Consider the following 12,500-nt stretch of genomic DNA (forward strand, 5'->3'; position numbering starts at 1 on the left):
ACCAGCGGGCCCCCTCTGCGACCCGTGTTCGCTAACACGATCCCTCAGCACTGATAACAAAGGATCTTCCTCTGCACAAAACCAAAATCTCCGAGTCCTTTTCGATTCCTCCAGTCGAGATTTCCGACACCTCCAGAGACCGGCTCTCGTGCCTCACATCACCTCGTCCTCGGTCTTAAAAAAAAAACATAAAAGATGTGTCGGTATTTCCCTCGTATCGTCCGAAGTTTCCCCCCCGCGGCCGCCGTTATACCTGCTCCCTCGTCCCCTTCCTCCGAGACGTCTGACCTTCTTCAGACACGACCGGCGGACTTGCGGTGGCTTCCTGTGGACTTCATCGTACGAACCGCATTGTGAATGTTTACTCGATTTTCGGTCTGCGGCATTCTCTCTCCGTGTCATTCAGTTCTCTTATTCCCTGGAAGTCCCACCCCGCGACGTCCTCTACATTTCTCTTCCTTGACATCGATGAATTCGATCGCGTTGGTCGTGGTCTTCCGTGGTCCGAACTGTGGTCCTCCATTATGTCGGTGGACTTTTGCTCCCAATCATCAATGGCTGAGATGGGCGGAAAGTAGATAATGGAGAACAGTGTGGAAACAAGGAAGGCGGAAAAAGGATAAACGAAAAAAAAAAAACATTGTTGAATTTTTTTACTTCATTCAATCATATATTTTAAAAAGGAAATAAAACTGATCATGAAAAAATGACATAAAAATTGAAACTGATACAATATATATCTTTATTAATAGGAGCGAAAACTGAAAATGAAATGTGAAAAAGACTATTAAAAAGCAATAACAAAATGTGAAAAGAGAGGAAAAAAAAGCAAAGACAGCACAACAACCAGAGACGAGCTAATACTCTTCATAAAAACCCCGCTGCACGATACCTCTATTTCTGCTCAGCCACAAAATGCCTCTTGATATTTGGGTAACTAATGCGATTGAGTCATTCATCCTTCTTGCCTAGATCCCCCTATTGTTCCTCCTTTGGTTTTGGTCTGCAATGAATATCGATACTCCCCAGGTCAAAGAAATTATGCAACGGGATGGCTGTGGCAGTTTTTTACAACAATAATCAAATATAGAAAATACCGAGGGCAACTGTCATGTAAATCACTCTCACTCTCTCCTCTCTCTCGTCTCCTCTCTCTCGTCTCCATCTCTCTCTCCGTCTACTCTCATCTACTCTCCTCTCTCTCTCTACTCTCTCCACTTTGCTCCTCTCTCACTCTCTCTTCTCTCTCTCTTGTTCCTCTCTACCCGATCCTTACCCTTCCCTTTCCCTTTCCCTCTCCTTCTCCCTCTTCCTCTCCCTCTCCCTCCCCCTCTCCCTTTCTCTCTCGCTCCCCCTCTCCCTCCTCTCTCTCCCCCTCTCTCTCTCTTCTCACCCACTCTCTCCCTCCTCCCTCATTCACTCCTCCCTCCCCTCTCTCAAAAAAAAAAGAAGAAAAAAGAAAGAAAGAAAGAAGAAAGAAAAAAAAGAAAAGAAAGAAAGAAAATAAACATTATATATATATATAAAAATATAATATATAGATATATAGATATATATGGAATAACGATACATACATATTAAAAAAAGTTATAGATATGACAACAGCAAAGAGACACAGGAGACAATCATTTGATCAAAGAAACAATGGCTAGACATACAGAAAGATAATAAAGATTGATACAATAGATTAAATCTGATCAGTTCCATTGAAATATAGGATAAGACAACTGGTAAGGATAAAAAAACGGTGGACCAGATAGAAGAGATCATCAATGCAATCAGAAAAAAAAAATAAGTGCATAGAGACAACAGGTGATGATATTAGGCAGATAGAATGGTAATGATTTTGGATGGACAGAATAGATAAATCTGATCATGTGCATCAGAAAACTCATGATTTTTCCCCTCCCATGTTTATTTGGCTATTTATAGTAAATATTGTATTTATTAACTATCATTATTTTTCACAGTAATAAATATTATTTGCATAACTGTATTTCAATATAATTCTACTTGTTGCTATCATTATCATTATCCATAATAATGATGAGAATAATAATACTATAATAATATAAAAATAAAATAATAATGATAACAATATAATTATCAATTGTTATTGCTATCATTATTATTATCATATAATAATAATAATAATAGCAATTAAAAATAATACTAATAATAATGATAATAAAAAATATATAAAAAATTAAATACAATTAAGATACTAAACAATAACAATAACAAAATCAATAAAAATACAAAATACATATTATAACAAATATATAAATATATAAATAGAAATACATATATAATTATAATATATATCAATTATATTATATATTTATATATAATATAATATACATAATATATATATATAATTATAAAAAAATATATATATCTATAAAAATATAATATACATAAAAATATATAATAATTTAAAAAATATATAATATAAATATAATATTTTATATGTTTTTTTTAATATATAAATATATATATATAAATATAATATTTAATATAAATATATATAATATATAATTTTTTATAAATATATATAAATATATACATACATATACAAAACAAATACAATCCAATACATACAAATACAACTACCACACACATTTCAACAACATACAACAACAACATAACAAAACAAACAACACCCCACCCAAATTAAACAAATTTTAAAATATATATATAATATAATAAAAAAAAAAAAAAGAAAAAAAAATAAAAAAAAAAGAAAAGATAAAAAAAGGTGAAAAATAGATATAAGATAATAAATTATTTTATATTATATATTATCATATCATATTATATAATATAAATATATATATATATATATATAAATATATATATATATAATATATATATTATAATATATATATAACAAATAAATACACACACACACACACACACCACACACACACAACACACACACACACACACAAGTATATATATATATATATATATATATATATATATATATATATTATATATAAATAAATATATAGAAAATAATATATATATATATATATATATATATAATATATATATATATGTTATAATATATATAATACATACAAATATTATATATATATATATATATATATATAAATATATATATATAATAGATATATATATATATATATATATATATTTTATATACATGTAATATAAGTATGTAATATGTATATCAAAATATATATATATAATATAATGATAATAAAATGATGAAATATGTATTTATGTATTGTATATATGTTGTTATGTATGTTATGTATGATATCGTCTGTATGATAGAATGTATGTATGTACGTATGTAACTATGTAACGTATGTCGTATGTACGTATGTCCGTAGTATTGTGTCATGTATGTGGTAATATATGTATGGGTGATAGTATATATATAGGGTATTATATATAATATATATATATATATGTTTATATAATAGACTATCTATATATGATATAAATATTCAAATACATTTACATTATATATATATATATTATACAACATAAATATATATATAATAAATAATATATATATATAAATATAACGTGTATATGTATATACATATATTATAAATATACATATTTATAATAATATATATAAATATATATATATATATATATATAAATATATATATATATACACACATATATATACAAACATATGTACCTACATATAATATGTATGTATGGCATGTGCCTTATGTATGTATGTTAAGAATTGTGTATGTTGTAGGTCATATGTATATATAAATATTATATATATATTATATTATATATATAAAATAGATATATATAATATATATATCATCTTTATATATAATATATAAAAAAATATACAAATATACATATATACATATATATATAAATATATATATAATATAATATTATATATATATAATATATATATAAAAAAATAAAAATATATAAATATGTGTGTCTATATATATATACATATATATAAAAAATAAATATATATATAATATATATATTATAATATATATATATATGTCTATATATATACATATATATACATTTAAAATATATATAAATTTACTTATAATATATATATATATATATATATATATATATATATATATAGATATATATATACATATATATAGTATATATACATAATATAAACAAATGAACAAATAAATAAACAAAGAACAAATAAACAAACAAAATAGAAGAACAAATGAATGAAGAAAAAATAAATTGACAAATAAAGAAATCAATAAAACTACAAACGTAAATCAGACACTAAGAATACAAAATAAATATAAACACAAAATACAAATAAACATATCAGTAAAATGACAATATTATAAGAAATATATATATATATATATATAAATCTATCTATCTATCTATCTATCTATCTATCTATCTATCTATCTATCTATCTATATATTTATTTATATATATATAATGTGATAGAAAATGCATACATAAATGGAAATTAATGAAGGGTAAATACCTGCCTAATAATTCTCATTAGAACTTCTACTTAAACTTTTTTTTCTTTATATATTTCATATTCTGTTATTCTATTATATTTCTAAATATTTTATTCATATTACATATTTAATTACTTTAATATACTGTATTTTTTTCTTTATTTCCCTGGATACTGAATATTTCATTAAACATTTCCATTTAGGTGTTTATCGTTATTAAGTATATCATTAAATCATTTTATTAAAGAGTTTATTATTATCAAATATTTTATGACTATTCTATCATGAAATATTTTCTTGATATCAAATAACTATTTGATCCTCTTTATTGACCCATTGGTGCCAGGAATTAACTGAAGTGCACTAACCATTGCAGTAGGATTAACATTAACCCTTTGACAGCGGATGGCATGATTTGCTGGAAAGGCAGAGTCAGTCATAGACGCAGATGGCAAGTCACGTCAACCAGTGCTCCTCGGAGAATGACTGGAAACTCCGCCATCCGACGCTGGTGCTCACATCCTTTATTAAAAAAAACCTGAGAGCGACCAATTGGGTTCAGGTTATATAACAAGTAACATTAAGTAGGATTAACATTAGGAGAAGATAAGAAACACAAAGATGATGCTTTTCACCCTCCCCTGCCCTATGTGATCGCTGACAATTCTGAGTGGGTATGTTAATGCGATAATTTTTTCTCAAAGTCACGTACAAAAAACAAAAAAAACACAATTGGTCGAGACTTTACTCTTCTAGAATTTATTGCCATCGAAGGCTCACTGGTACGTAGTGAAACAGCACTGTTTGGATCCTTTAATGGTGCTAACATTCTACGTGGAAGTCTCTAGATCTAGATTCAAAGCAAAAATAATGACACTGCTTCCTCTACGTACCAATGTGAGTACCAAGTTACTCAACAACCATGAGACTCAAGGCTAGAATTCATCAAATCATGTCACAAAAAATTTCTTAACTCCAGAACATTTCTCAGAGCATAACGACAATTCACCGCGTGTCGCTATCACTTCGTTGTCCTTTATTTATATATATATATATATACATCTTTTGAAAACTCATGCCATCTGAGCCATAAACCTCCATGGGTATAGAGTGCAATGAACATCATGGCAGTTTCTATTCTGTCTGTAAACATGGAGTACACTATTCCAAAATCCAGTCCTAACTTTGCCATTGACACAAGAGCACGATGCTACACACACCATACACCTGGGTTCAAATATTTGACTTTTATTATATATCATTCTACTCATTTATCAATAATGAATATATATTGTCACATATATTTTTCATCAATATTCCCTTATCATCATTATCAATAATATCGTCGTCTTATCATTCCTAAAATATCTTCACAACTAGCGATTTTCCTATTATTTTCAGATAGATCTATACTACTGGGGCCTATTTATAGATACCGTATCAGTATTATCTTTATAGTGTTATAATATTAGCAGACACATTATGTAAAAATATTACAAATCTGTAAGTATTAGCCCCAGTATCATAAGTATTAGTGTAAGTATTATTTGTATCATAAGTACAGAATTAATATGAGTATCATATATAAGTATTAGTGTATATATCATAAGTATTAGTAGAGCAAAAAGAAAGTATTATTGGTGCAAGTAAGTAAAGAATTATCCATTATGCGTTAATAATCTGTATTACTAAGCACGTTTATGTAATAAAATATTACTTATATATACGTGGTAAATATTGTAAACTAACATTAATCACTGTTATAACATAATCATGCAATCAAATCTTACTTAAGTAAACGTAAGGAACTGAATCTATTTTCTGAGTATACAAGCATTACCATTCACTCACTATGGAAATAATAATTAACAAAATAGTAATTAATATAATTACAATAATAACTAGATCCATACAATAAGAGTCAATTAAGTCATCTAATAAGCATGATAATAGTACCAATACATCTCTAACAATAACAAATAATAATGCGAAAACAAAAATCTAATGATAGTACAATCACAAACAAACAATAGTAACAATAATGATCAAGTAATCTTATCATTAATGCGCGATCCTAACAATAAATCAATAAAATAATAATAAAGCGATAATAATCATAGTAATAAATTACAGATATACTCAATAATAAAAACATGTTTATATGATGAATGATGATAGAATCAGCGCCGAATACATAATAACTGAGAGCAATAATAAATCATCACAAATATCTAATGAAGTACAATAATAGTGCGCGAGAATAATGATGATAACAATATTCCAACACATGCAAACACGGCAAACACACACCCGCAACGCACACACACACAACTACCACATCCACACACACACACACACACACACACACATATATAATATATATATATACGATATATATATATAATATATATATATAATATATACACTACATAAATATGAATAATTAATATATTTATACGCACTATATATCATGATTACACACAACACAACCACACACATATATATATATATATATATATATATATAATACTATCGTAAATTAACATATATAGTATATAATATAATATATTATCAATCATATACAAAACTATGTGCGTGACTGTGTAGGTCATGTATGAGTGTCGTGTAATATGTTCTAATATATATATATATATAAATATATAAATAATATATATATATATAAAAATTTATATATATATTATATATATATATATATATATATATATATTATAGTTATATATATATAATGATATATATATATAATATACACATATATATATATACTATATAAATATACATATTATAATAATATAATATATATATCATGATTACAATGCATAAAATGAATTTTATCAATTATATACCACATATTGAATAATATATTACCAATTTTGTAAAAGTATATAGTTTGATATCAAAACAATGAAATAATGATAATATTAGTAATGATAATAATACATTATCAATAATAACAATAATAAGAACAATAATAATGAAAACAATAACAACAGAAATATCAATAACAAACAACAAAATGATAATAACAATATCAATAATAGTAATAATAATTAAGAAAGGTAGGATGAATTTCAAGAAAAATATTAATATGAGTAATAATACTAATTGTTTACTGCTACTACTAATAACTATAAGTCGTGTTATGCATATCACAAACTATTATTGCTATAAATCATACTACAAGTACATATTATGATAATTTTGTTCTATCATATATTACAATAATTATCTATGTTGTAAGCTATGCTATTGGTTCTCTTGGTCTCTCCTTTTCCTTCATTCTTTCTCGTTCTATCTTATGCCTTCTTTCTTTAGTCTTTCTCTCCATTTCTTTCATTCATGACCTTTCTTCCTCCTCCTCCTCCTTCTCTCTCTCTCTCATTCTTGCCTTTTACTTTCACCCATATTCTCTTCCTTTTATCGTTCTCTCTCTTTCTGTTCCTTTTATCGTTCTCTCTCTTTCTCTTCCTTTTATCGTTCTCTCTCTTTCTCTTCCTTTTATCGTTCTCTCTCTTTCTCTTCATTTTATCGTTCTTTCTTTCTCTTCCTTTACTTCGACATTCACTCTCTCACTATCTTTGTCTCGAAAAATGTCTTGTTTTCCTCATTTCCCAGTTGATTCCCTATTCTATTGCTCTATTTACCCTTTTCGGCGGTTGACAATCCTCTTGGATTATATTAATAGCACCATTCATCTGAAAATTATAACAAGTTAGACATTTTTCAAAGAGGAAAAATATTCGTCTCTATGTTTTGCTGTCCCTTTGTTTACGTTCGTGTAAGTGAATCCGTGAATCCGCGTTCTTTCGACTTTATCTGGATTCGAGGAATTGTTTTAGTTATTTTCTTCTGATTTCGTTGTTTCACGTAGATTTCTTTTAAACGTTTATTCGAGTCATTATATTTTTTAAATTCTATCTATTTATTATTCTTCCAAGTGAATTTCAATCTGTATGAAATGTCTGGTGTCACTTCGTTATTTTTACTAAATTTAATTTCATATTTTCGTCTTCCTCAACCTTTACCCCTCAATCATTTCTCTATACGTATAATAATACATACATATATATATATATATATATATATATATATATAATAATATATATTATGTTATATATATATATATAGCTTAATATATGCATATATATGCCATATATATATAATCATATATATATATATATATATATCATATATAATTATATATATATATTATAAATATGCCATATAATATATGCATATATATGCATATAATGCCTATTTAATATATTATAGTATAAATATATATATATATAGATATATATATATATATGCAATATATATCATATATTATGCATATATATGCCGTATATATATATATTAATATTATATTATTAAAATTATATATATATAATATATATATATCTTACACACACACACACACACACACACACACACACACACAACACATACGGCACACACATATATATATATATATATATATATATATATATCTATATTAGTATATTATATAGCATATGTATAAGATATCTCTATATGAGATCCCTGAGATATGAACAAGTATTTTAAGGTTCACCCAAAGGTAAGGTATTGAAAATCGCTGTATGCACATAAAGTATATATGTAATGTGTAAACGTAAGTGTGGTAAATGCATATAAATACATATAAGACATATATACATATATATACTCACACTACATTATATACACACAGCCCACACCACACACACACACATATATATATATAATATATATATATATATATATATATATAATATATAAATATATATATATATATATATAATATATAAATATATATATATATATATATATATTTATAATATTTATTGATAGATATATAACACACACAGACACACACACACACATAATATATATATAAATAAAAATAAATATATATATATAATAATATACATATAAGACTAGATACACGATGCGAAAAAATATATATATAATGTATATTATATATATATTATATATATATATATTATAATTAAAAATATAAATGTATGTAGTATGTAATAATATGTGTGTGTGTGTGTATATAATATATATATAATATATATATATATATATATATATATTTATATAAATGATATATAGATTAGATAGAAAGATGGGATAGATATGTATTTATATATATATATATATTAATATATATACACCAAACATCCATATCTAAATAAAGTTTTTCAGAATAGAAATAGCCTACTTTACAAAAATCAACGTTATTCACCACACACATACACAAGTACAGAACTAAAGCAAATAATTAATGCAAGGAGCCAGTAATAAAAAGCCTATCAACCAAAGCATAACCGTACAACACCAAACAATATTTTAAGTCCCGATCACAGCTCAAATAACAAGAAGATTGAAAAAAAAAAAAAAAAAAAAAAAGATAAATGTATGTACTGGGGGAGGATTGATTGAGTCTTCTCTGACTAGTGGGGCCCGCATGCTGAACCTTTTTGACACTCGTGATTGGCTCTCGTGCCCAGTCCTGAAACAGGACAACGATCTAGTAATTTATAATAAAATGGTTACACTACACTAATCTGTACGATGTGTAATGGGATCGGGATAGGTCTGCCATACTTAACAGCCTTGGATACACCACAGCTCGCAACTATAGGGATACCTCTCCCTATGTATTGTACTCTCATAGTGCTTTACTAGATTAACGTTTACATGCGAACGAACTTTGTTTACAAGCTTCACAAGGTAAAGGGCTTGTGCTTTGTTATGTACCCTCATGTGTTGCACTAGATTATCATTCACAGAAAAGGCTTTGTAATTACAAAACGTCACAACTGTACGCGCTTTTCCTTTGTAATGTACTCTTCCATGTGTATTAAAGAGCTTACTATTTGACCGTCAATGCCTTGCTGCACACCTCACACAGCGCCATGAGGTTTTCTCCATGTGTATGTATTCTAGTGTGTCTGCACGAATTCCCTCTGTTAGAGAACGCCTTGCTGCAGATCTCGCAACGGTAAGGCCTCTCCTTGGGTGGTAATTTGTTTTTAACCCTTTTCTGATGTGGCACATTAAAAAAGAAAGTAAAAACCCCCCCCTTTTTATTTTTTTCCCTTCAGACAAAGCTCTTGCCGCAACGTCTGGCAAACTATAGGGCTTCTCCTTTGTGTGTGTCCTCGTGTGCTTCATTCAGATCGGTGAGTCCAAAGTGAAGGACTTCCACAAATATTGCAGCTGAACGCGCTTTTCCTTCGTAATGCCCTCGCGCGTGATCCTTGCGAGCCAACTCTTAAAGAAAATTTCTTTCCACACACAACACTACAGGCGAAACGTTTCCCTTTCCCAAGCCACTTCGTCCTCCTCCTTCTGCCTTCTCCTGCTGGCCTCTGGCGAGCCCGTGTTCGCACGATCCTCAAGCACTGATAACCAAAGGATCTTCCTCTTCGCACACCTAAAATCCTGTCCGAGTCCTTTTCGGATACCTCCTCGTCGAGTTTCCGGACACCACTCCAGAAAGCCGGGGCTCTCGTGCTCCACATTCACCTCGTCCTTCGGTCTATTAATGAAGGATGGTGTTCGGTTTATCCTTCGTATCGTCGAAGTTTCCCCCTCCCCCCGCGGCCGCCGTTACCAACTGCTCCTTCCCCTTCCCCGAGACGTCTGACTTTCTTCCAGACACCGGCGACTTGTGTGCGCTTCCTTGGTCTTCAGTCTTTACGTAGACCGCAATTGGTGAATGTTTACTCGATTTTCGGGTCCTGCGGCATTCTCTTCGTCCGTGGTCATTCAGTTTATCTATTCCCTGGAAGTCCTCCCCGTCGACGTCCTCTACATCTCTAACTTGACATCGATGAATTCGATCGCGTTTGTCGTGACGTCTTCCGTGTCCGAACTGTGGTCCTCATGGTGTCGGTGGACTTCGCCTCCCTCATCAATGGTCGTGTGAAGGGAGTGATAGAGATAAATGGAGGAAACAGGTTGTGGAAACAAGGGAAGGGGATGAAAATGAGAAAACGAAAAAAAAAACATTGATTGATTTTTTTTAAGTCATTCAATCATAATTTCTTTGAAAAAGGGAAATAAAAAAACTGTATCATGAAAGAACAGACATGAAAAATTGAAAACTGATGACAATTTATCTTTAATTAATAAGCCGAAAAAACTGATAATGAACAAGTGGTGAAAATGACTATTAAAAAACAAGAACAAAATGTGGAAAAGAGGGGAAAAAAGCAATGGACAGCACTAACAACCAGAGACGGGAGCTAATACTCATTTATAAAAAACCCGGCTGCCATTCCGGAATTCCCTCCAACTTCCCCCCCCACGATTTCTGCTCAGCCTCAAATGCCTCTGATTTATCTGGGTAAACTAAGCGATGAGTCATTCATCATTCTTTGCCTAGATCCTCTATTGTTCCTTACCTTTGTTTTGTCAGACAATGAATATCGATTACTCTCCCAGTGTCTTAGAAATTTGCTCAGGGATGGCTGTGCAGTTTATAACATTCAAATAATAAAATTAACGAGGCGCACTGTCATGTAAATCTCTCTCTCTCTCTCTCTCTCTCACTCGCTCTCTCTCTACTCTCTCTCTCTCTCTCTCTCTCTCTCCTCCTCTCTCGACTCTCTCTCTCTTTTCTCTCTCTCTTCTCTCTCCTCTCTCTCCCTCTCCCTCTCCCTCCCCCTTCTCCCCTCTCCCTCTTCCCTCCTCGCTCCCTCTCTCCCTTTCCCTCGCTCTCTCTCCCCCTCCTCTCTCTCACCCTCCCTCTCCCTCCTCCCTCGCTCCTACCTCTCTCTCAAAAAAAAGAAAAAAAGAAAAGAAAGAACAGAAGTCAGTAGATGAAAGAAAGAAAAATATACATATTATATATATATATATATATAAATATATATATATATATTATATATATATATTATAGATATATATATATGAATACATACATACATATAAAAAAAAGTTATAGATCTGACAACAGCAAAGAGACACAGGAGTACAATCATTTGTGATATAAGA

General features: G+C 29.2%; 1 protein-coding gene across 1 annotated transcript in view; it reads right to left on the bottom strand.

The window, feature by feature from the left end:
* The window catches only part of LOC122250451 (uncharacterized), a 14,694-nt gene extending 6,426 nt beyond the window's left edge, over positions 1–8,268 (bottom strand). The window contains exon 1 of the mRNA XM_086533181.1: positions 8,135–8,268. The gene's annotated coding sequence lies outside the window, so the exon portion shown is untranslated. The remainder of the gene's footprint in view (positions 1–8,134) is intronic.
* Between the last annotated feature and the right edge of the window lie 4,232 nt (positions 8,269–12,500).

The sequence above is a fragment of the Penaeus japonicus genome, unplaced genomic scaffold, assembly GCF_977035675.1.
Source record: "Penaeus japonicus unplaced genomic scaffold, GWHDUDI00000001_assembly GWHDUDI00000038, whole genome shotgun sequence".
NCBI lineage: Eukaryota > Metazoa > Arthropoda > Malacostraca > Decapoda > Penaeidae > Penaeus > Penaeus japonicus.